This window comes from Alexandromys fortis, unplaced genomic scaffold (assembly GCF_014885135.2).
Source record: "Alexandromys fortis isolate MF-2015 unplaced genomic scaffold, M_Fortis_MF-2015_v1.1 scaffold_90, whole genome shotgun sequence".
Lineage (NCBI taxonomy): Eukaryota > Metazoa > Chordata > Mammalia > Rodentia > Cricetidae > Alexandromys > Alexandromys fortis.
In genome coordinates this window covers 7,457,732-7,478,945 of record NW_026067985.1, presented here as the reverse complement: position 1 = coordinate 7,478,945, position 21,214 = coordinate 7,457,732, and the positions used below count along the sequence as shown (strand labels likewise).

The following is a 21,214-nucleotide window of genomic DNA, read 5'->3' as shown; positions in this document are numbered from 1 at the left end:
CCAAGTCAGATGGGGGTGCCTGTCCACTCAGGGTGGCTGGCGCTGGGGGCCGCCCTGTGTAGGTGATTCTCAGGCCGTGAGAAGGAGTTGATTAGGCAAAATGCAGGCAGAAGAGAGCTCATAGCCACAAGCAACTTCCTGCCCTCGGTAGGGTGGGCAACATCTGACCGCAGGTGTGAGGGTTTGAACGAGAAATGTCTGCCAAGGGCTCATGTGTTCCCCAGCTGGTGGCTCCCTTTAGGCAGTCTGGGCAACCTTTGTGAGTTGGGGCCCTCTGGAGGAAGCAGGCCATTAGGGGCATTGGGTTTATGTCTGTCTGTCCTGCCCACTTCCCCGGAGATGTGAGGGAGTCCAATCCTTCCCCTGCCCGCCACCACGACACTGGACTGTGCTCTGTCATCCAGAGTAGCCCTTCCTCCTTCAAGGTGCCCATTAGGTGTTTGGTCACAGGAAGAAGCGACAACATAAGGATGTGGGGGGTAGCCCTGTTTTTTTTTTTTTCTCCAGGAAATCCAAGAGGCCAACTTCCCCTTCTCTTTAACCACCTTCCAGAATGTCATCTGCATTTCCGTTTCTGTCCCTAACTCTTCCACCCACCCTGCAGCTACTTCCAGCTGCCACCTCCTCATAGCCCCCCCCCCAACCTCCGCCATGTCCTCCTCTTCCCTTCCCACTTCCTGATGTCACTCCTTGGTTTGTTTTTGAGGCTCACTGCTCTCTGTTGGCCTTTAAGTGGTGATCCCTCTCGGGTCCTTCTTGGTGTCTCTTCACTTTGTCCCCTACGTGACTTGCTGTATCCCCTAGTTACCTGCTCTCTACCTAACCCTACCAGCCTCTTTACACAGCTTCCAACTTCTACTCTTAGCAACATTGTAACATTTTATTGTATCCTTATTTACTGATTTTATCTGTATGTCTGTCTTGTGAATATACACCATGGAGGTACCTGGTGCCTGTGGGGACCGGAAGAGTGACAGGTGGTTGTGAGCTGTAGCCTCATAAAACATCATCCACTTCCTTCTGTGGGTGCTGGGAACCAAACCCAGGTCCTCTGCAAGAGCAGCTCTCTCAGCCACTAAGCCATCTCTCCAACCACTATGGACACCTTTTGACCGTGTGTGGCAAAGATGTCTTTGGGTCCAGATGACCAGATTGAACTCTTCTCCCCTGGGTCTCCACCTGAGGACCACTGAGATCCACAGGACAGAAACTGTTGGCTCCCGATTCCAACCCTCCCCGTCAGGCTGTCACTCAATCAAGGGGTTCACCTCCCACTGTCTGCGCACTCCGTTCTCTACTCCCTGGACAGAGGCCCGGTCACTTCCCCTGGACTTTGCTTGCCTGGCTTGTCTTCTGGACTGCCTTTGGCTCCCCACCATGCTCACACAGTGGGGTGTTTATAGATCAGGTAAGAACCAGCTGTAGCAGAGGTGGGTGGAGTTCTGAGTTTGAGGTTAGCCTGGTCTTTTAGAGTCTGATGTCTGTTTTGTTCCTTTTTTTTTTTTTTTAAAGATTTATTTATTTATAATGTATACAGTGTTCTGTACTGCATGTCTGCCTGCAGGCCCGAAGAGGGCATCAGATCTCACTACAGATGGTTGTGAGCCACCATGTGGTTGCTGGGAATTAAACACAGGACCTCTGGAAGAGCAGCCAGTGCTCTTAACCTCTGAGCCATCTCTCGAGCCCCGTGGTCCTCCATTCTTTTACTGTTTTCTTGAGTATTTTCTAATGTAGCATTGGTTTTCTTTGCAGTTACACAAGGGTTTGACATATTCATTTTAACTCATCAAATTAGGTCTCAGGTTTACCACTGTTTGATTAAGATCTCCATTCTTCTCATGCTAGGTCAGTGTTTTAACACTGAGCCACATTCCAGCCCCTGCGGGCTCCTCTGAGCCACACTCCAGCCCCTGCCAGCCCCTCTGAACCACACTCCAGCCCTGGCCCCTTTTCTGTACCTGATCTTGAACAATTATTTCTTGTACTTTCTACTCTTTAGCCCCAGGCCTCTGGCAGATCCCCTACCCCACACCCCTGGCATATTGATGCCCCCTCCCCACCACCTCCTCTCCCACTAGAACCCTGTTGAACCATCCTTTCCCTTTGGGCGCTTACAAAATTGGGTCACCAGGGACTGGTCCTTGTGGGTGTCATTCCTTGTCCACAGTGAAGCTCTCCTGCCCTGTGTTCCCACAGCTGTGGTGTTCTGTGTGCACATGTGGCCAGCAGAGCCCTCGGAAACTATGAGCTGAAACAGATCTCTTCACCCTCAGGTTTCTTGTCGGTTTGGTCACAGTGATGAAAAGGTCACCAAAAATGGTGGGCTGCTGGCTAAGCCCACCTCCCCCATAGATCTCAGGCTCCTTCCAGCTTGGCTTCTCTTGTTGCTTGTGTGGCCTCTGATGTCACACTCTCTGAGGATCCGCTGTGGCCAATTCTGGAACTGAGTGAAGGTGATTTTGCTTTTTTGGCTTCCCTGTAGACTGTCCGGAAAATGGGCAGGCATATCACCACAGATGAAAGATGTGCTGAGAAGTTTAGTATTTGAAAAAGTGTATATTAAATATATATTTTTAATTACATTTATTTGTGTGCGTGCATGCATGCACTATGGTGTGCCTGCAGAGGTCAGAAGACAGCTTGCTAGAGGTCAGTTCTTGCATTCTACCATGTGGTCCTGGGAATTGAACTCGGGTCATGAGGCTTAGTGGCAAGCACCCTCTGAGCCATCTTGCCAGCCCCCAAATATTTAGCTTTTGTTTTCTTTGTTCAGATTTAAATATTTATTTATTTATTATTTATACAGTTAGCCAGAAGAGGGTACCAGACCTCATTACAGATGGTTGTGGGCCACCATGTGGTTGCTGGGAATTGAACTCAAGACCTTTGGAAAAGCAGGCAATGCTCTTAACCGCTGAGCCATCTCTCCAGCCCCTTTGTTCAGATTTAATGATCAGTTAGACCTTCAATGCTTCCTCAGAACCCCCACTCAAGTGATTTTATTCTCACAGCGACACTATGATGTGGGCCTTGCTAATCTCCCGTTTTCAGCGACTTGTCCCACGCCACACAACAGAGCCAGGCAGTCTGAGCAGCGTCTGCACACGCAGGCTTACCTGCCTGTTTTTGGTGCCACTGGGAAGGGGCCACTGTACCTCCAGCTGCCTCTCCCTTCTCCTAAAGCTAGTTCGTGTGCGGGCTGATGAGCGTGGGTGGCCCGCAGGAGACAGAGATGCCTGACAGGAGTGGGAGCCAGGGCCAGAGTTACCACAAATGCTCCCCACATAAGCCGTAGGCTTATGACATGCAGGTCCCTATAGAAGGAATCAGAGGACACCCGTGACCATTTCCTGTCCCTCACCAGCTGAGGTCACTGGACCCGGTCCCTCAGGCCAGTAGCCTGGCGCCTCTCCAAGCCAGCCTGTCCCTCAGAGGAAGTCCTCCACAGCCTCCATGATTGAGGGAGTTGGTCCCACAGCCCGTGGCCTACTTTAAGAGGCTCAGCTCTGGAAAAGAATCCTTCGGAGCCATGCAGGGCTCTGTGGAGGCTTCTGGAATGTGGGTAGCAGGAGGGACAAAGGCCCAGTTGCCACTACCAGCCTAGCTGCCAAGGTGGGGATCCCAAGGAAGGCAGACCCCCTCCTTCTTCCTCAGATGCCCCCTCCCATCCCGTCCAGATGATGCCCTGGGTGGATAGGGCCAGTCTGAGCCCTGCAGGTGAGCGGCCTTAGCTGAGCCTGCTTCTTCCCCGGGGACCTTAGCGCTGTGATGTGTGACCTCCACACACTGCTTTCAGACTCTTTGCCTTGACCCTGCAGTGTGCTGGGCCCTTCCTGTAGTGCGGTGGAGGTGGGTTATGGCTTTTTTTGGGAACGGTGTTTCTCAAGCTGGTCTGTGAAGCAGCAGAGTGTGGAGTGAGGCAGATCATGCATCTGTGTGGATGTATCAGTCAGTCATCGCCGTGTAACAAGACACGCAAGTCTTGTGGGAGTCATGACTATAGGGCTCACAGGGTCGGTTAGTCAGGCAGAGCCCAGTTGAAGTGGCCGTCACCATTCTTGACAGCTGGACATCAGCTGGCTCAGCTGCCCCAGCTGCTCGCAGGAGTGCCACCTTGTGGCCTGCCCTGTGGTTTCTCCCCACTTCGCAGTGCCCAGGTTTCCAGAGAAAAGGTGGAAACTTGGCTTTCGTCATTAGGCTTGGACATTGGTTGTCAGCTTTGCCTCCAGCAACGATCAGCCGTCCAAAGGGAGAGAGGTCTAGACGCCACTCCTCAGTGGCTGGTGTGTCAGCCACGCTCCATGAAGAACCTGGGAAGGGAGAGATATGGTGGCTGCCATCTTGGGAGAAGTTGTTTTCTGTGGAAAGGGAGGAGCTGATTCATATCATTCAGGTGCAGGTGTGACAGAAAGTGGTTGGGGGAGACGGTGAGTGTGTTATAGGTTGTGTGGAATGACTGGAAGTGACAGGAAGTGGCCAAGTAGGAGCGTAACAGGAAAGTCTGTGAGGAGAGTGGATGTGACGAGAAATGCCCAAATAGGAAGTGTGACAGGAGAGCGTGTGAGGGGAATGAGTGTGAAGGAGAGCGTGTGAGGGGAATGAGTGTGACAGGAGAGTGTGTGAGGAGAATGAGTGTGACAGGAGGCCGGTTCTGCCTGGAGTCTGCCATGGTGGCAGTAGTGAAGTCCTGAGTCTCTGAGCTGCCCCCTGAGCGCCTTGGGGCGACTGTCCAGTTCGCACGTGGGGACCCAGGCCTCACCCATCTGGCTGCCCCTCCTGAAGCTGTTGGCCGTGCTTGGCCCTGCCTTGGACTTCTCTCAGCCGCATCTCTTTTCCTGTGGGCTTCGTGCTCCCCACTCCCACAGCGCTCCCCCCTTCTTTGAGAGAAAGCACGACTCCCACCTCAACAGCCTGGAAGCCCTCCAAGTACCACACTTCTCTTCAAATAAAAGCAGCTAATTAACATTATTCTTTAATTATTGCCTTTATCAACAAGGGGTCTGATTGCACCAGCAGGGTAGTTGCTTTCCCTTCAACTGCTCAAGTGAGTGCTTCAGTTCCTGGTGCTTTTGAAATGAATTTGATGTCGTCTGCCCAGAGTCACTTAATGGGGACGCCCGGGTAATGACTGAACGCACTAACTCCGTTAGCAGCCCTGGAAGCGTGTAATTTGGCCCCTCAGGCAACCGCACTTTGAAAGTCTCTGGATAGTTTTGAACTCTCTGTTCTTAATTAAATATGCAATTTTTCACGGTAACCAGGTTAATTCTTTTGTGTTGTGTTGTAATACTGTTAGGAATTTTCATAGTTCTTATTAAACATTATTCAGGCATTGTGAATTCCATAATTAAAAAAAATGAGAAGAACAAAGCTTGATTCCCTCTTTTCTTTTTTCTCCCTGGCTAATTTATCAAATGAATTTTGCAAATTTTTCTTTCTGTCCCCAGACAGTGTGGCAAGTGTTTTAAAGGGGAAGGATTTAATTGCCCTGTAGGGATTGGCTGGTTATGAAGGATTTGGCTGTTTGATTAGTAAACCCAGTTGGGACCGGTCTAATACTCCATGATCTTAAAAATTGTCTGATTGTACCCTCTCGGAGGATCTTCGCCGCTCGCTCCTGCCCATCCGTCCTCACAAGTTTGATTATGAAGCTGTGGGGAGAGGAGCCGGCAGCATTGACTTTACTTTAAATTGGGGATCTTGGTATTTTTTTTTGCCCCCACCCCCACCTTGACTGGGGAGGGAAGAGGAGAGACAAAGGCAGAGACAGACACGTAAACAAACAGTGAGGGTGTGGGGGACACACATACACACAGGCAGTGACAGACACACAGACCCAGAGACACAGACACCAAGACAGAATGATTCTCAAATCTCGGGTACCATGCAAGATGGAGGATGGTCAAGAGGGTGAGGCCCTAGGGGACATTTCACTGTATCCTTACCCCACCCCTGCCAGCTAGTCTAGATGCAGTTCCTCTGCAGGGAGGGAGGGAGGACCCATTTCCATTCTGGAATTGGGACCTGTTCCCAAAATGTACAGTCTGCCCTACTCTGAGCTTGCTGTTGGCAAAAGAGACTGGAACCCTAACTACCCTTAATCAGGTCATGGGGCTTCTAGGGTAGGGGATATGGTAGAGAGAGCCAGGGCCTTGAAATGCTGACCCCTGGCACCTTTGTTTCCAGAAAGGCCACCTGCTTTCGCCTCAGTTTTCCCCATCTGTGAGATGGGGCAGATGACTGCTAGCCCTTTCGAGCTCTCCTGCCCTTCCAAATCTGTGTCCGTGCACATGCATGCGCATGTGTACATGTGCACACACACATGCACATACACACACGAGCACATGCATCCACACATGGGTGTACGTGCACATACACAAGCCCAGGATGCTGGTGTGGTGCAGCCTGCGCCTCCTCTTCTCTGGTCTATTTTTACTCCTGTTTTGGTCGTTGGGGACAAAGAAGAGCTCAGGAAGATTTCTGGGATTTGGGGCAGAGAGAGAGGCACACCATGGAAGGATTTGGGAGAAATCGTCCAACTGCAAGGGAAAGAAGTACATTGTTACAGGACCTTGAATGTGGAGAAGGGAGTGTGACCCTGGACAGGCCCGGAGGACAGCTCTCTGTGGCCCTGTCCACTTATTCCCATGTGGAGAAGGGACTGCGACCCTGGACAGGCCCGGAGGACAACTCTCTGTGGTCTTGTCCACTTCTTATTTTCATTGAGTTCCGTGAGGCCAGCAGTTCTGGTCCAGTCTTTCACTGAGCAACTCTGGCTGTCCCTGGTTTTGTGTACATCGCCCTGGTGGCCCCCTTCTCCTGTCCCCCACCCCAGGCAGGGCTAAGACCTCTTTGAGACTTTGCTTTTAGATGTCTACCCCTAGTGTCCTTGCCTTGTTCTGTCAAGAGGGCTGGAAGCCTCGTGGTCAACTGCTCGGTTATAGGGGCCGGTATGTGCCACTCTGGACCTGTGTCCTCCCCCAGGAAATGGGTCTTTGACTGGGGACAGTGGAGCAAATTTTGTATAGGCTAGCATACAGTAGGTACTTTGTAAGTTAGCTGCATGGTGGCCGGATGAGTGGCTCCCGTTATGTCCCCCAAGGTGCAGTGGGCATTCACCTGCCTCAGGAATGGTCACAGTTGTCACGCTGCTTTTCTGCCTGGGCTGGTGAGTGCATTTCTTTGGGGGCTTTGCATTGCACATGAGGGAGCCCCTAAAGTGGGCCCCACCTGTATTATGCACATATATGTCACAGCTAAGTCAGAGGAGTGTGCGTACAAGGCCTTTCCAGCAGACAGGCTCGCTTATCTTACTGTGATTAAATATTTATCTGGGGCTCGTGAATACAGTACCTGGAAGTAGAAAAAGTGACGTCATATGTGAAAGATGGGAGAAGCTGCATGCCCAGTTCAGCCTGGAGGAAGCAGAGTGGGAGGGGCTAGGCAGGGATGACTTCATTCTTTCACCTGGTGATGGGCCAGCAAGCTGTGCATCTCCTCAGTGTTAGGCAGCCAGCCAAGTACCAGGGAGGACCCTGGGGATCAAAGGTCCCGAGGTGAGGGGGACATGCCTGTAGTTTTAGGAAGGGAGGAACTGGGAGTTTGGTGTGACCGGGTCCGGACTCTGAGCAGCCAGGTATGACTGGGAGGATGGGGAGCCTGGTTCTGATGAAGCTGGTGTTTTGTTTTGTTTTGTTTTTTTGAGACAGGGTTTCCCTGTGTAACAATCCTAGCTGTCCTGGCTAGCTCTTGTAGACCAGGCTGGCCTCGAATTCACAGGGATTCACCTGCCTCTGCCTCCTGAGTGCTGGGATTAAAGGCGTGCACCACCATGGCCCGGCCTCTGATGGAGCTGGTTTCCAGCTCTGTGGAAGGGCCAGTCAAGGACACTGTTGTCCTCTTGTCCGTGACTCTTACGACTTCTGGGAAACTGAAGGGCACAGCAGACCTAGGGACAGGCATGCCGCATGTCTCCTGCCCAGGCAGATGGGGAGGGGAAGGGGTGGCTTCTTCTCATTCAAATATATACTCTGTTTCTTTCTGCCATTTACTATTTACCTAAGGGTTTGTGGGAGAAGGAAAGATTTTTAAAAATCCACCATTGCTTGAGGCATCCAAGCCACAGGAGCAAACATTTATGCAGGCGTACACGCGTGAAGTATGTCCTGTGCTGTTGAGACCGGGGAGCCTCCATTCCCTGAGGCTGGGGGAAGCTGGTGCAGTGGGGCTGTCACCTGCTAGGTGGTGTCACACCCCTCCCATCTGCCTTGAGTCCAGCTCTCGGCATGGTCACTGTGGGGCCGGAGGCTCTGCACCAGCTGCTGTCTCGCTACTGAGGTCCCCTGATGAGTGGCTGGGGTTGGGGGCAGTCCAGGGCACTTAGCGGTGCCCCAACGTGTTAGCATCATGGTCACTTTGGAGTACTGATTCATGGCGGCTTTCCGAGGGGTAGACCTGCTGCTGGGGTCTGATGGTTCTCCCCAAACCATCTGGGCTGTTGAGTAAATGCTGCCCGTTTTTAAGACTGTTTGTGTTAGGATGTGTCAGGTGCCAGCTACACTGGGATCAGGGAGTTCCAGGCAAGATGGTCAAGGACACCTCTTCCCAGAATGGCCAGCTCAGCCCTGATGTCACTGGAGACAGGCGTCTAAGAGAGGGACCTCACTGGGTGGTGGCTCAGTAGGACAGGTGCTTGCCACACAAGCATTCATTTGGCTCCGAGTTGGGCTCCTCAGCACCCATATTAAAAAAAAACAAGACATTCCTGCAATCCCAGCCCTGGAGGTGTGGAGACAGGAGGATTCCAGGGCCTCTGACCAGCAAGTCAGAACAGATGCTAAAAGCAACCCCTTGGAGGTCAGTTCTTCCCTCGAGAAACGGCAATGACAGCAACAGTGAATACCTACTGTGTACCAGGCATTGGGCCTGAAGCTTCCCAAGACCCAGGCCCCCTTCCCAATGATGTGAGAATAGAATTCACTGCTCAGGCTGCTCAGAGGACCCTCGTTTCTCGAGGGAAGAACTGACCTCCAAGGGGTTGCTTTTAGCATCTGTTCTGATTTAGATGGCAAACACCCCACCCTTCCCAGTCTCACGTGTTCCAACACTGGGTCCCTAGTGGTTGGCTGCCCCAGGAGGTTGTTAAACTTTTTCCTCATAGGAGGAAATGGGCTGCTGAGTGGGGGTGAAGGTTTATTAGCCCTACTCCCCTTCCTCCTCCTTCCACTTCTGGTCCCACCCAGATGGCAGGAGGTGAAGAGACTCAGTCACTGGCTCTGCCTGTCTCCATGAAGGACTGTATCCCCTCCAGCTGTGAGCGGAATCAGTCTTCCCTTCCCTAAACCTCTGTCATAGCAATGAGAAAGTAGCCAGCAGAGCCCATGGAGAATCGGCCTGTTTTCAGAGGCTCCTGTCTGGGATCTGCTCTTGTTGTGGGTTATAATTTTGGGTTGGAAATTCCTTTTTTTCTGGACAGTAGTGGCACATGTCTTTAATCCCAGCACTCGGGAGGCAGAGGCAGGCGGATCTCTGTGAGTGAGGTCAGCCTGGTCTAGAGAGCGAGTTCCAGGACAGCCAGGGCTACACAGAGAAACCTGTCTTGGTTAAAAAAAAAAATAAAAGCAAACAAAGAAAAGAAGAAAGTTCATCTTAGATATGATTGTCTTCTGGTGAATTCTGCCACCTGGATGGACCCACGTGCCAGAACTCAGCCAGAGGGTAAATACTGTTCGTTTTGTTACCTGTATACCATCTTCTTACACAACCGCTTGACTCTGCCCTGTTCGAAAGCGTGTGTAAACAGGTGCTGCTTGAGCCAATGAGTGCTGGGGAGGGGGAGCCTGGGAGATGAAGGTCATTCACCCTTGTGCTCGAGAGACTTTCTGTTTGCTTTTACTAAATGTCCGGGTATTACTAAATAAGAACGACATTTTGTTGTTGTTGTTCATTAATCTCCTGACCGAGTTTTGTTCTGATTTTGAGACAGGGTTTATCTGTGTAGCTCTGGTTGTCCTGGAACTCACTCTATAAACAAGGCTGGCTTCGAAATTTGGAGATCTGCCTGCCTATGCTCCCCTCTCCTGCCCCTTCCCATGCTGGGATGAAAGGTTCTTGGACCTGCAGCAGCTTTGCTGTTTGGGAACCAGTTCATTCTGGGGCCCTTTCCAAACCTGCTAAGTCAGCATCCCTGGGGCAAGACCTCGAAGTCTCAAGCCACACAGGTCACCCATGTGATTCCACTGCACCAGTAAGAGCCCCAAATCCTTGTGAGCGTAGAGCTTGACTACTGTGAGTGTGGACTGGCCACTTCCTGTTTCATCAGAGAATTCTCCTGCCTCCCGTAGAGCTTGATTCCCTCTTCAAGGGTTTTCCTCAGGGTTGTGGTGATCAATGTGTGGGTTTAGAGCAGGGGGTGTTGAGTCCACTGGCATCAGGTTTGACTCCATCTCTGACTGAACAAGCTGTGTACTCCCCACATAGCCCCGTGCCTCTCTGAGCCCCAGCTTGTCCTCCTGCAGGATGGGATGGGATGGTGAGGCTGACCACTCATGGGGGACCCGCAGAACTCTCCGTTTGTGGTCCTGTTTGTGACTGGCCTAGCCTTGTGAGGCAGCTTCCTGGATAACAGACTTGGGGACATCTACCTGGTGAGGTGGGCAGGTCCTTATGTAGTTTTGGGCTAGTTAGTAGGCGGGGGGGGGGGGGGGGGGGGGGCAGCAAGTGGCAGATAAGCCTGGTGTGACCTCCGCCTCTACTCCTAGAGTGGCCATCATACATTCTGCGTGACCATCAATTCTGTGACTTAACTGTGCTCATTCCCACAGCCATTCCTGCAAGAGGAAGTCACATGACTCAAATTGCGACAATCAGAAACTTTCATGGTATTTTTCAGTTGCCTTGGTGGCGGGGGTGGGGGAGTCTCTCTTGTTGAGTTTCTGAAGGAATGACAGTGAAGAGCCAGTGCCCATCTGTGATGACACACCGAAAGCCACCTTCTTGGAGGTGACCAAGCCGGTTTGAGTCTTGTCTCTATAGCATGGCCACAAGAGTGTACCTGGGCTCTTTATGTATTAAAGCTTTTTCAAGTTAAATCAATATCATCTGTAGCCAGAAACACAGCTCCCTTCCCCGCCCCAATCTCTCATGGAAGATTCTGGAAACTCTTAGCTATTCCGTGCTGCCTGATCAGAATTTCTACAGTGGTGAGAAGGGAAAATGCACGGCTGCTGTCTGTCCTGGTGTGCTGTATTGTTTAGGGTGTTGATGACGGGGGACAGAGGTGGGGTGGGGATCACACTACATCGCAGCTCTCCTGGCCTCCAGGGACTTCGGTGCAGTGTCTCTAGTGTTTGTATCTGGGTCCCTGGCAGAGCTTTGGCACAGTGTCACAGTGTTCAGGGACACCTAAGGGCTCCCTGAAACTTCCCTTCACCCCTCTAGCATAACAGCTGTGGCGTTCTGGGTGTAAAAGTAGCCTGAAGACAACCCATGCCTGGTGTCTCTCTGAGTCCATCTCACCTTTTACCACTCAGTCCATTCTCCCTGTGTGACCTCATGATCAAGGTCGTTGCTCACGCTGCTTTTGCCCACACGCCCTGTGTCTGATTCTGCTGGGATGGCTCTTTCCTCCTCATCTCTTTTCTCTCTCTCTCGGGTTTACGCTGGGCTTGGCTGCTTCAAACCAAAATAACTTGCGGTGCGCAGGAGAAATCATTTCTGTGTATGAGTGACTCAGGGACAAAAGCCAGCAAGCTGGCCCACTGCTGTCCTTTGAAGGTGCTTGTCAGTGAGCTCCATCGTGAGACGTGTCAGGTGTCACCTTTGTGACTGAAGATGCCTGCCTGCCTTTGGGAGCTGCTGCTGCTGCTTCTTCCTTTTCTTCCCTGAGAAAGCCTTCTGCCCAACCTCCGGGTATCAGGGGGCCTGAAGCCACATCCGTTCTTTACAGAGATGAAAGGAGGAGGCTGGCGGAGCCACTGGCATTAGCCATGGGCAACCAGCAAGGACCTCGAGGCTATGGCTTTGTTGCCTACCTGCTCCACCCTCACACACACACACCCCTGCCCCTGGTGATCTGTGTGGTCGTGTGGGTCTGGTACCTCTAGGCAGAGCCCCGAGGAGGTAGGGTGCTGGCTCTGTCCCCATGCTTCCCTGTGGGTGGGAAGAGAAATCTTGGGGTTTTGAACGTGGCTCTGGAGTTCGACTTGATCTGGGTTCAAATCCTGACTCTGTTATCCTTACAGAGTCAATCCCGTCACCTCCCTAAGCCTCAGTGTCCCCATCTACAGCTAGAGCTATCAGGTATAGTGGCCATAACTTTTCTTGTCTCTGTGACAGAAATGCCTTAAGGGATGAAGGAATTCTTGTGGGTCACAGCTTGGGGGCTACAGTCTGTCATGGAGGGGACAGTCCAGCACTGGGCGGGAAGATGAGGCCTCGGTAGACTAACCGAGAGCTTGAGATAGCTTCTCATATACACCTGGGGTTAAGCCATAACCCATAAGGCCTGCGCTGCCCCCAGCACCCTCTCCCCCCTTGAAGCTCCACCTCTTTTCATCAGATGGGTCTTGAAAATTGTTTTCACAAGGTCTCTTCTTTTGGCATGGCCTTTGCAGAGCAGAAAATTGTAGTTTTCATTATTTGTTTTCAAAATTTGATTTACTTTCATTTATGTGTCTATGCACATGAGTGCAGTGGCCGTGGAGGCCTGGAGAGGGCGTCAGATCTCCTGGAACTAGAGTTACAGTTTCCCAATGTGGGTCCTGGGAACCAAACTTGGGCCTTCTGCAAGAACATCCTGAGGAGCCATTTCTTCAGCCCTTGAACTTCTTAATTTATTGAAGTCAAGTTCGGCAACCCTTTCATTGACCATGTCTTTGGCGTTGGGTCTGGATCAACACCACTGCATCCCTGGTCGTCCGGGTCACTTCCTGTTCCTGTCTAGGAAGCTGAGACGGCTCCTGTACAGCACAGTACACTGCTCTATCCATTCTGAGTTTACTGGGGTGAGGACTGGCAGGTCTTGGATTGGGCTGTTCCTGTGTGTGGCTGGGGACTGTTCACTGGTGCTGACTTTCTAATGGCTAATACCACTTCTCCCTCGTCAAAGCTCCGTCTGTTGCAATCATACTGACCTTCCTCTGCCATGCTGACTTTATCACTGCAGCTCTTTAACGGCGGGAAGTCTGATGTACATGAGCCTTCCTGGGTCTTTTGTCTCTCCGTGAAACCTTGGTTTTTGATTGACAGTTCGTTGAGTCTGCAGACCAAGTTGCTGGTGTTGAGTTTGGCTGTCCATGAACATGGAATATCTCTGCCAGTCTAGTTAGGTCCACCACTCCATGCATGAGCGTTCCAGAGTTTCCCTCTTCCACTTCCTGTGTGTAATTTTGAAGATTCACTGTTTTCTGCTTTGTGTGCAGGGACACCACCATCTACCCATCCAGGCTCCTGGTTGTTTGGTTGTTTTTTTGTTTGTTTTTTTTTTCCTCTTTTTTTGAGTCAGGGTCTCACTTTGTAGCCCTGCTTGACTTGGAACTCACAGTGACTCTCCTGCCTTAGCCTGGGATTGCAGGTGACTCTCTTTTGGCTACCAAGGGACATTTGAGTGACTTCCAGTCTGAGACTCCCTTAGCAGGGCCGTCTACAACAGGTGCATGAGTGTCTCTTAACGTAGAGGTACACAAGACTTTCCTGGGTGGAGATTGCAGTTCCTCCAATCACACCGTTGGCCCTGGAGGCTTGTGGGATCCATACCAGGTGTCGGGGGATCCCTCTGTCAGGACAGACAGAAGTATCTCTAGGGAGAAACCCTGGTGTATCGGGAGACCTGGCTGGCTCCAGGCGGCATGTGGGTAGATAAGGCTGGAGACACTGGTAATGGTTTCAAAATAGGATGCCACCTCTGCCAGCTAAGTGTGGCCTCTAGTTCCTTTTAACACATTTATTTTCTATCTAATATAAGTGTGCGTGTGTGGGTGATCTATGTGGACGTGCAGGTGCCAGAGGAGGTGTGCTGCAGCGTCGCTCTCTGCCTTATCCCTGGAGACAGTGTCTCTCTCTGACCCTGCAGTTAGGTTGCTAGCTAGCAAGCTGCTGCTATCCTCCTGTCTCAATACCCACCCATCCCCAGCACTGGGGGTATAGGTGCTGTCCAAGTGAGCTTCAGTTTCAAGTTGACTCAACTCAGAGTCATCCAAGGGGGTGACACTGGCCTGTGGCCATGTCTGGGAAGGATTGTCTTGATGGATGATTGATACGTGGGGCCCAGTCCACTGTGGGTGTTGCTATCCCTAGGCAGGGCAAAGGTAGCTAAGTATGACCTTGCACATGAGCCAGTAAATGGTGTTCTTTCATGGTTTCTGTTTCAGGGTCCTGGCTTTGGCTTCCCTCAATGATAGACTGAACCTGCAAGATGCCGTACACCTGTTCCTCCCCTAAGTTGCTTTTGGTCACGTGTTTTATCGCAGTGGCTGAATGAGACTACCACAGGTGCACTCGTGTGACCACACCCCACTCCTATGTGGGTGCTGGGATACAGACTCAGGTGCTCACGCTTATGCAGCAAGTGCTCTTGGTCGAACCCCTTCCGTGCATTTACGTGTAATTTGTATGTGATATTTGTAGAGCGGGTTACCGTGCTTTAACGCTGTCGTGTCGCTCTTCACCCCAGAGTGCACATCTTTCATGACTTCCGTCACTCATTTATTTAAATTTTGAAAAAGGGTCCCCCGTAGCCTCGGCTGCCCTCAGTATGTCTCCAAGGATAAACCAATCATTTATGGAATGTCAGGATTGGAACCCAGGGCCCTGGACACGTCAGGCAGGCACTCTGTCACCTGAGCCACACGCCCAGTCCCACCGTTCCTTAAGGAAGAGACAGTAATAAAAGAATCCAAGCTACTTATTTCAGGGGTCTGACTTCCTCTGTCTGTGTAGACGCTGCTCTGATTCTGACTGTGTGATTTTTTTAGCTGGGTGTCATTCCCTCTCTCTGCCTCAGTTTCTTCAGCCCTTTCCCCTCCCTCCACAGTTGCCTGAGTTGACCTACAGACACTTGGCATGTTGGAACAGGGCTTCCCAGGGCAAGTGAGGTGTTGACCTAGAGGGCACGGGTGTTGTACTGTGGAGCCTTTGGTCAGAGGCTGGGAATGGTGTTCAGTTTTGGTGCCAGATTTTATAATAAATCAACAAATCTGTAAGATAATTACCAATACTAGTGATCAATAACAGGATTTAGAGGATGCTCAGTGAAGTTGGAATATTGGATAAATAATTCTTTTTTTCGAGACAGAGTTTCTCTGTGTAGTTCTGGCTGTCCTGGAAGTTGCTTGTAGATCAGACTAACCATGAACTCAGAGATCCCCCTGCCTCTGCCTCCTGAGGGCTGGGATTAAAGGTGTGCACCACCACCACCACCACCACTTGGCAGGATAAATAATTCTTATTGCAAGTATGTCCAACAAAATATTTGAGATACGTTTAACACTAAAAAAAATGTGTCTTTTGTCTGACTTACCATGGTGTGTTTATTTAGCTGGACAGCCTAAAAGGTTTGCTTTTTATTTACTTATATTTCATTTTGTTTTTGAGACAGCGTCTTGCTGTGTGACTCAGGCTGGCCTTAAAGTCCTTCTGCCTCAGCCCCCTTAGTACAGGATGGGATTTGGCTTACTTGTATTTGATCAGACAAACCCCTCACCTCTAGTATCTCGTCCAGGCGCCAGGCTCCATCCTGGAGGGCTGTGTCCTGGTCCAGCTGTGGTTCTTATCTCACTCCCATGGACTATGTTATGAGGAGCACGTGACATCACTCCACACCCTGTGTTTCTCCGTCCACTGGCCCAAGTGCTTGCTGACCAGGCTGCGGGGTAAATCCTTCAGGCGAGTGAGTCAGGGTCACTTGTGGGTTCACCGGCACCAAGAGGGTCCTGTGTGCGCTGTGCCCTGCTTTCGGCTGTGGATGTGCAGGCTGGTTCTGTCTGCTTATCATCCCAGCAGACGCGGAAGCCAGATTGGGTACATCCTAGCATGGTACATCCTCGGCAGCAGTGAGCCGGGCTGCAGGGAGCCAGGCTGCGGGCAGCCAGGCTCGCATTGATCGCAGTTCTTGGAAGGCCTGTCACGAGGACAACAGGCAGAGAGTAAACAGAGCAGCCAGCAGCTGTCAGGGTCAGGCCAGCTCATTTCTAGGGACTGGCCAGTACTGTCCATTGGCATTGAGGACGCGGCACTCCTCCCCCACTCCAAGCCTGAGGCCTCCTGAGACCCTCTGTCCAGGTAAGGTTGGGCCTGACTGAGAGTATGGTCCTTGAACCCCCACTGGTGTCTTTCACCCTATCCCTTCCATCCTGGAACTTCAGGGACTCAGGCTCTTCAGCTCATTCCTCCCATCCTCACGGGACCCCTCTGTCTCAGGCCTGGTCAGACTGGGTTTTGTGTCTTGTCACAGCCCTTGACCCTGGAGCTGTCTCCTGCTGGCTCTGGGGGTCCAGCTGGTATCTGTGTTGCTGTGGGCTGCCACCCATCTGGACCAGGTGTGGTGACAGCCCCGGAAGGGCTCACGATGTGGTCGGTGACCCTGAGGCAGATTCTGTCAGGGTCGGCCGCTTCAGATAGAACTAGGTAAAGCAGATTCTCAGGTCCTGAAGGGTCTGTGGCAGGCTTCAGTCTCTTAGCGGCTCTCAGATGCTCAGGCATCTCGGTGGTTAGTGACACAGAAGTCCTTGGGGTGCTCGTGGAGCTGTTGTTTTGAGTGTATGTGTTGAAGACTTATCTGTGACGCGTTAGCTTCTGTGTGTTTATCCAAGTGCTTGCTGATGCTCAGTATTGCTGTGGACAGGGGAAGAGCGTGTGCCAGACAGCATGGTGGTGACCCATGTGAGGCTGGGGTCTTAGCATCCTGTGCCAAAGCACCAGCAGGTCAGGTCCCTTTTCCACAGTCACACAGCTGGTAAGTGGATGAACTGGATTTTGAACCCTGGACTTGATCCTCAAACTCAGTCACATATGGTGAAGGACCTCTGGGGTCTCGTGCCCTGAGGCACAAGTGGGGGTCATTGTTACGAAGATCAGCTCCAAGGAGGAGGTGGGGTGGATTCAGCTGGGTGTGCAGGTGACCGTGTCAAGGACTCTAGGGGTCTGTGCTGTGGCAGTGACCTCAGCACCCATCATTTTCCTGTCCTTCCATCCTGAACTGTGGCCTAGAGAACCGGCTGTTTCCTTACTCCATTGAACCTATGAGAAAGCCGAAACTTAGAGAGTTTGTGCCCCTGCTCTGACACACACAGCCGGGACACGGCAGAGGCTGTTCAGTTACATCTTACCCTGCCTTGCTTCTCCCAGAGGCCTGGGTCAGGGAGCAACTGGGCTCCCCTGGGCTCTTCTCTCAGTCTCCAGGCCAACCCCCACTCACAAGTTTCGCTGAGACGCATCCATTTTCCCCTCCCATATTTATCCTTCCCATTGGGTCAGCTGTTAGACGCAGGCCTTGAAGTTGCAGTATCAAATTCCTGTGGCCTTGTTGCCCTGAGAGTCCCTCTCCTTGCTCAGCAGAATGTAAACTGTATGGGGGAGGTGGAGAGGGAGCAGGAAGAAGGGGAAGAGGGAGAGGAGGTGATGGAAGACCTTTCTTTGATCTTGCCTTGGTAAGATTTGGCTCTCAGAAGAGCTCTCATTCAAGGTCAGAGAGCATAGAAATTGGTGAGAAGGCCCAGGGCCCCACTGCACATAGCAGCGGGCTCTGGACACCTCTGGCCAGCATCCCAAAGAGCCTTCCTTTGTACGCGGAGGCAAACATCTGGTGTAGGTAGTATTGCTGGGCCTCTTCTGCCAAATGCCACCCCCATCTTTATTCATTTCTGTAGTTCAAGGGAAATCTTTGCTCAACCTGGGAATCAGGAATGGCCTCCCCCAAGCCTTGTGTCCCCAGAGGCCCCGGCCAGCCTGCCTTCCCTGTTCAGAGAGGCTTTTTAGTCAAAGGCACAGCCCAGGCCAGGCCCCAGCGGATGCCAGTAATGTATTCACAGTCGTGACACGCAGCCCCCGTGTGTCTTGAACCCCGGCCTCCGGGGATTGGTGAGGCCATGCCATCGACCCAAAGTCCTGGACCGATGCCCTGGTCTAAATCCATCAGGCTCAGCGGCCCCTGGGTCCTGGACCACTGAATAATTTACGGTTCCTGGGAGCGGCAGGGAGCGGGTCACTGGAGTTCATGGGTTAATAACAGGTTTGGTTTTCTATGTCAGCAGCTCTCCCGATAACGTATGAAAGAATCCTATTCTGTTGATTAGATTTTGAAATGGATCAATTTTTAATCAGCCAAACACCTGACTCACTCAATAAGCAGGGCATTGTGCAGACAGGAGGGAGGCCGGCTTTATTTACAGGAGTGTTTGTTTTTTTGGGGGGCCAGTGCGTAAATGCCCACCCCACTCCCTCCTCCTGGCAGAAATTGACCGGGTTATCTCTGACCTCAGAAGGCAGCGTTTGATTCCCTTTCTGATGACTTGGGAAATCCATGGGTCTGTTTAAGAGATAAGAATGACAGCTAACAGTTTGATTTAGTCATCGTACTTATTGACGGGGAGAGCATTTATTTGCCAATGAAGAAATTTTGCTTAATGTAACGTCGTGGAAGGAAGAGGAGCCAGAGCTAGCTCTGGCTGTGTGTGTGGGGGAAGCGAGGTGGACAGACAGAGGGGAATTGCAGTGCTGGGGGGTGGGAGGTTGCTGGGTTCACTGGCCCTACCCTGCGAGGGTCTGAAAATACCATCAGTGAGCAAGTGTGCCAGATTTGCCGAAGACAGATGGTGGCAGAGCAGGGTGTGTCACGTTGGGTCATCTTGCTTATTCATTCAACAGACACTAGAGTTGGTAAGATCAAGCTCAACCGGGGACAGCCTGGGAGGGTGAGGGATGGATCCGGCAGGTTTGGTCCCTGGTCAAGGGACTGAGGAGGAGATGGTGTTGATACCAGTCCAGCCTGTAGTGTCCTTGGTCCGTGGGGGCAGAGGGCCCTTAGTGAGACTTCACTGTAGACGAGCCCTTCGGTTCCTCACACTCAAGAGCTGGGATCAGGGGCTGAGAGTGTGAGGCCGGACTTGTGTCTCTCAGCATGCCTTTCACAAGCGGGGGGCCTCGGATAGACAAACAAATTAAAGCAACTTTCTCTACAGAACCTTCTAGAAGAACTCAACAGGAACTGCAGACAGTGGGAGTCCCTGGGAGGGAGTTCTTGGGTAGCCTGGTTTGCTCTGTATACTGAGGCATGTGCTGTCATTTGGGGCTATACCTTGGTATGCACCTGGGGACCAGCAGTGGCATTCAGAGCTGGGACTGGAGTTGCTCCCCCTGTTTGGGGCACCTGCCTGCAGCTGTGATCATACAGCTATGTCAGGTGGGGGGCAGCCACTGTCTTCCAGTGGGGCTCATCCTCCTCATACTAGCTGGGGGAAGTCATGAACTTGGTTGCCCCTGGAGTATCCTGGGTAGGATTCCTCCCTCTCATAACCTCTTAATCCAAACTTGATGTGGGTTGGTGACCCATTCCTAGAGAGATCTCAGCAGAGCCAGCTGAGTTAGTAGTGTTAGAAGCCCTGGGTTCTGGTTCTGGCCTGTCACTTGCACTCCTGGTGACCTGAACAGGATTTCTGGGCCTCTGTTTTCACATGTACAGTGGGAATGACAGGACCATCACAACTGTCGCAGGGCCTGTGAGCCTCTTGTCCTGTCTTCCCATACAGCCCCCCATTTGTCTAGTAGCCACCCCCAAAGCACCCGTGCACAAGACACTGCTGGGCCGTCTTTACTCTCCACCACTCTCGGTGCGATTAAGTGTAGACTTTGCACACCTTTTTGATTGATTCCTCTCATTAAAATGTCTCTTTTGCATGCCACTGTGTGCCAAGCACACGAGTATCTGGCACACAGTAGACACATGGTTAAGTTCCTGTGCGGGTAAGGAACAAGAGGAGTCAATGTATTTTGAGCAGCAAGCTCAGGTACATTCCCGGTCACGTGGCTGCCTGGAGCTAGTGAGCTGTGCGGTTTCCTCCTCTGTCGGATGCTGAGCTCTCGCCCTAGACATTGGTTACTGTCAGCTGATGCGGATTCGGAGTTCTCTGCCTACGGCTCGAGCCGTCATTCTTCAGCACACGGAGAGGGGGTGGGAGGCTCAGGGAGCTGTTGGTACCCATTTCTGTAGGTTGGAAAGCTAGGCTGCCCTTGGTAGGACCCTCAGCCAAAGCAGTGCTGTGGTGATACTTTGTGCTGTAAGAAATAAAGCTTGCCTGAAGATCAGACTGCATAGCTAGCCACACTAGTTAGCCATGGAGGCCAGGCAGTGGTGGCACACACCTTTAATCCCAGCACTTGGGAAGCAGAGGCAGATGGATCTCTGTCAGTTCAAGGCCATCCTGGGCTACACGAAATCCAATTCAGTCTAAAAGAGAAACAGAGATCACACCTTTGACACCAATACTTGGGATCACACACCTTTAATCCCAGCGCAAGAGTGATATGGCTGGGCAGAGAGAGGAATATAAGAGGGAGGAGACAGGAACTCAGGCCATTCAATCTGAGGATTCCTAGAGACAGAATCGCCCATTAGGTCTGAGGGCTCGGCAGAGGTAAGAACTAGTGGTGGCTGCTCTGCTTCTCTGATCTTTCAGCATTTATTTCTTTTTCTGACTTAGGGTTTTTATTATTAAAACCAATTAGAATTCACGCTATACTGTGGTGTCCAGAGGACTTGACCCAGGCCACCATGGTAACCTCAGCTCAAGTCTACTCTCCTGAGACTCCCATCATGAGGGACTTCCCAGACACAGGAGGGGTGGGTCTGGCCCCTAAAAACACAGTGGTAGGAGTTACAAGGCGGGGTGAGGCTAGGACCGTATGGTGGTCAAGTTGACCGCAGATGCCATGTGAACCACTGTATGGAGGCTGCCTCTTCGGCAACTATGACAGGGCAGGAAGAGACCAAAGAGTCGCAGACTTCCACCTGCTGGTGACCATGTGTCTGGCCTTTTCCAAAACAAGGCCGCCCTTTCTGAGGGTTGAGTGGCCTGGAGCTTGGAGCCCCTCCCCACCCTCTCCCTCAGTCATCCATTCCTGGGAGCTTCTCCTCAGAGGAAGGCCCTGGGTCTAGTCTCTCTGAGAGGCCTAATGACTCTTGAGTTCAAATGAATGGGGCAGGTGTGAGGTTGAGAAG

General features: G+C 51.8%; 1 protein-coding gene across 3 annotated transcripts in view; it reads left to right on the top strand.

Moving 5' to 3' along the window:
- The window catches only part of Cux2 (cut like homeobox 2), a 172,965-nt gene that overhangs the window by 11,897 nt on the left and 139,854 nt on the right, over nucleotides 1-21,214 (top strand). For 2 of the 3 annotated variants that reach the window (XM_050159008.1, XM_050159007.1), the window contains exon 1: nucleotides 15,863-16,281. The exons of the other annotated variant lie outside the window; for it this stretch is intronic. The gene's annotated coding sequence lies outside the window, so the exon portion shown is untranslated. Of the gene's footprint in view, nucleotides 1-15,862; nucleotides 16,282-21,214 lie in introns of those variants that run through there. 3 annotated transcript variants of the gene reach the window in all.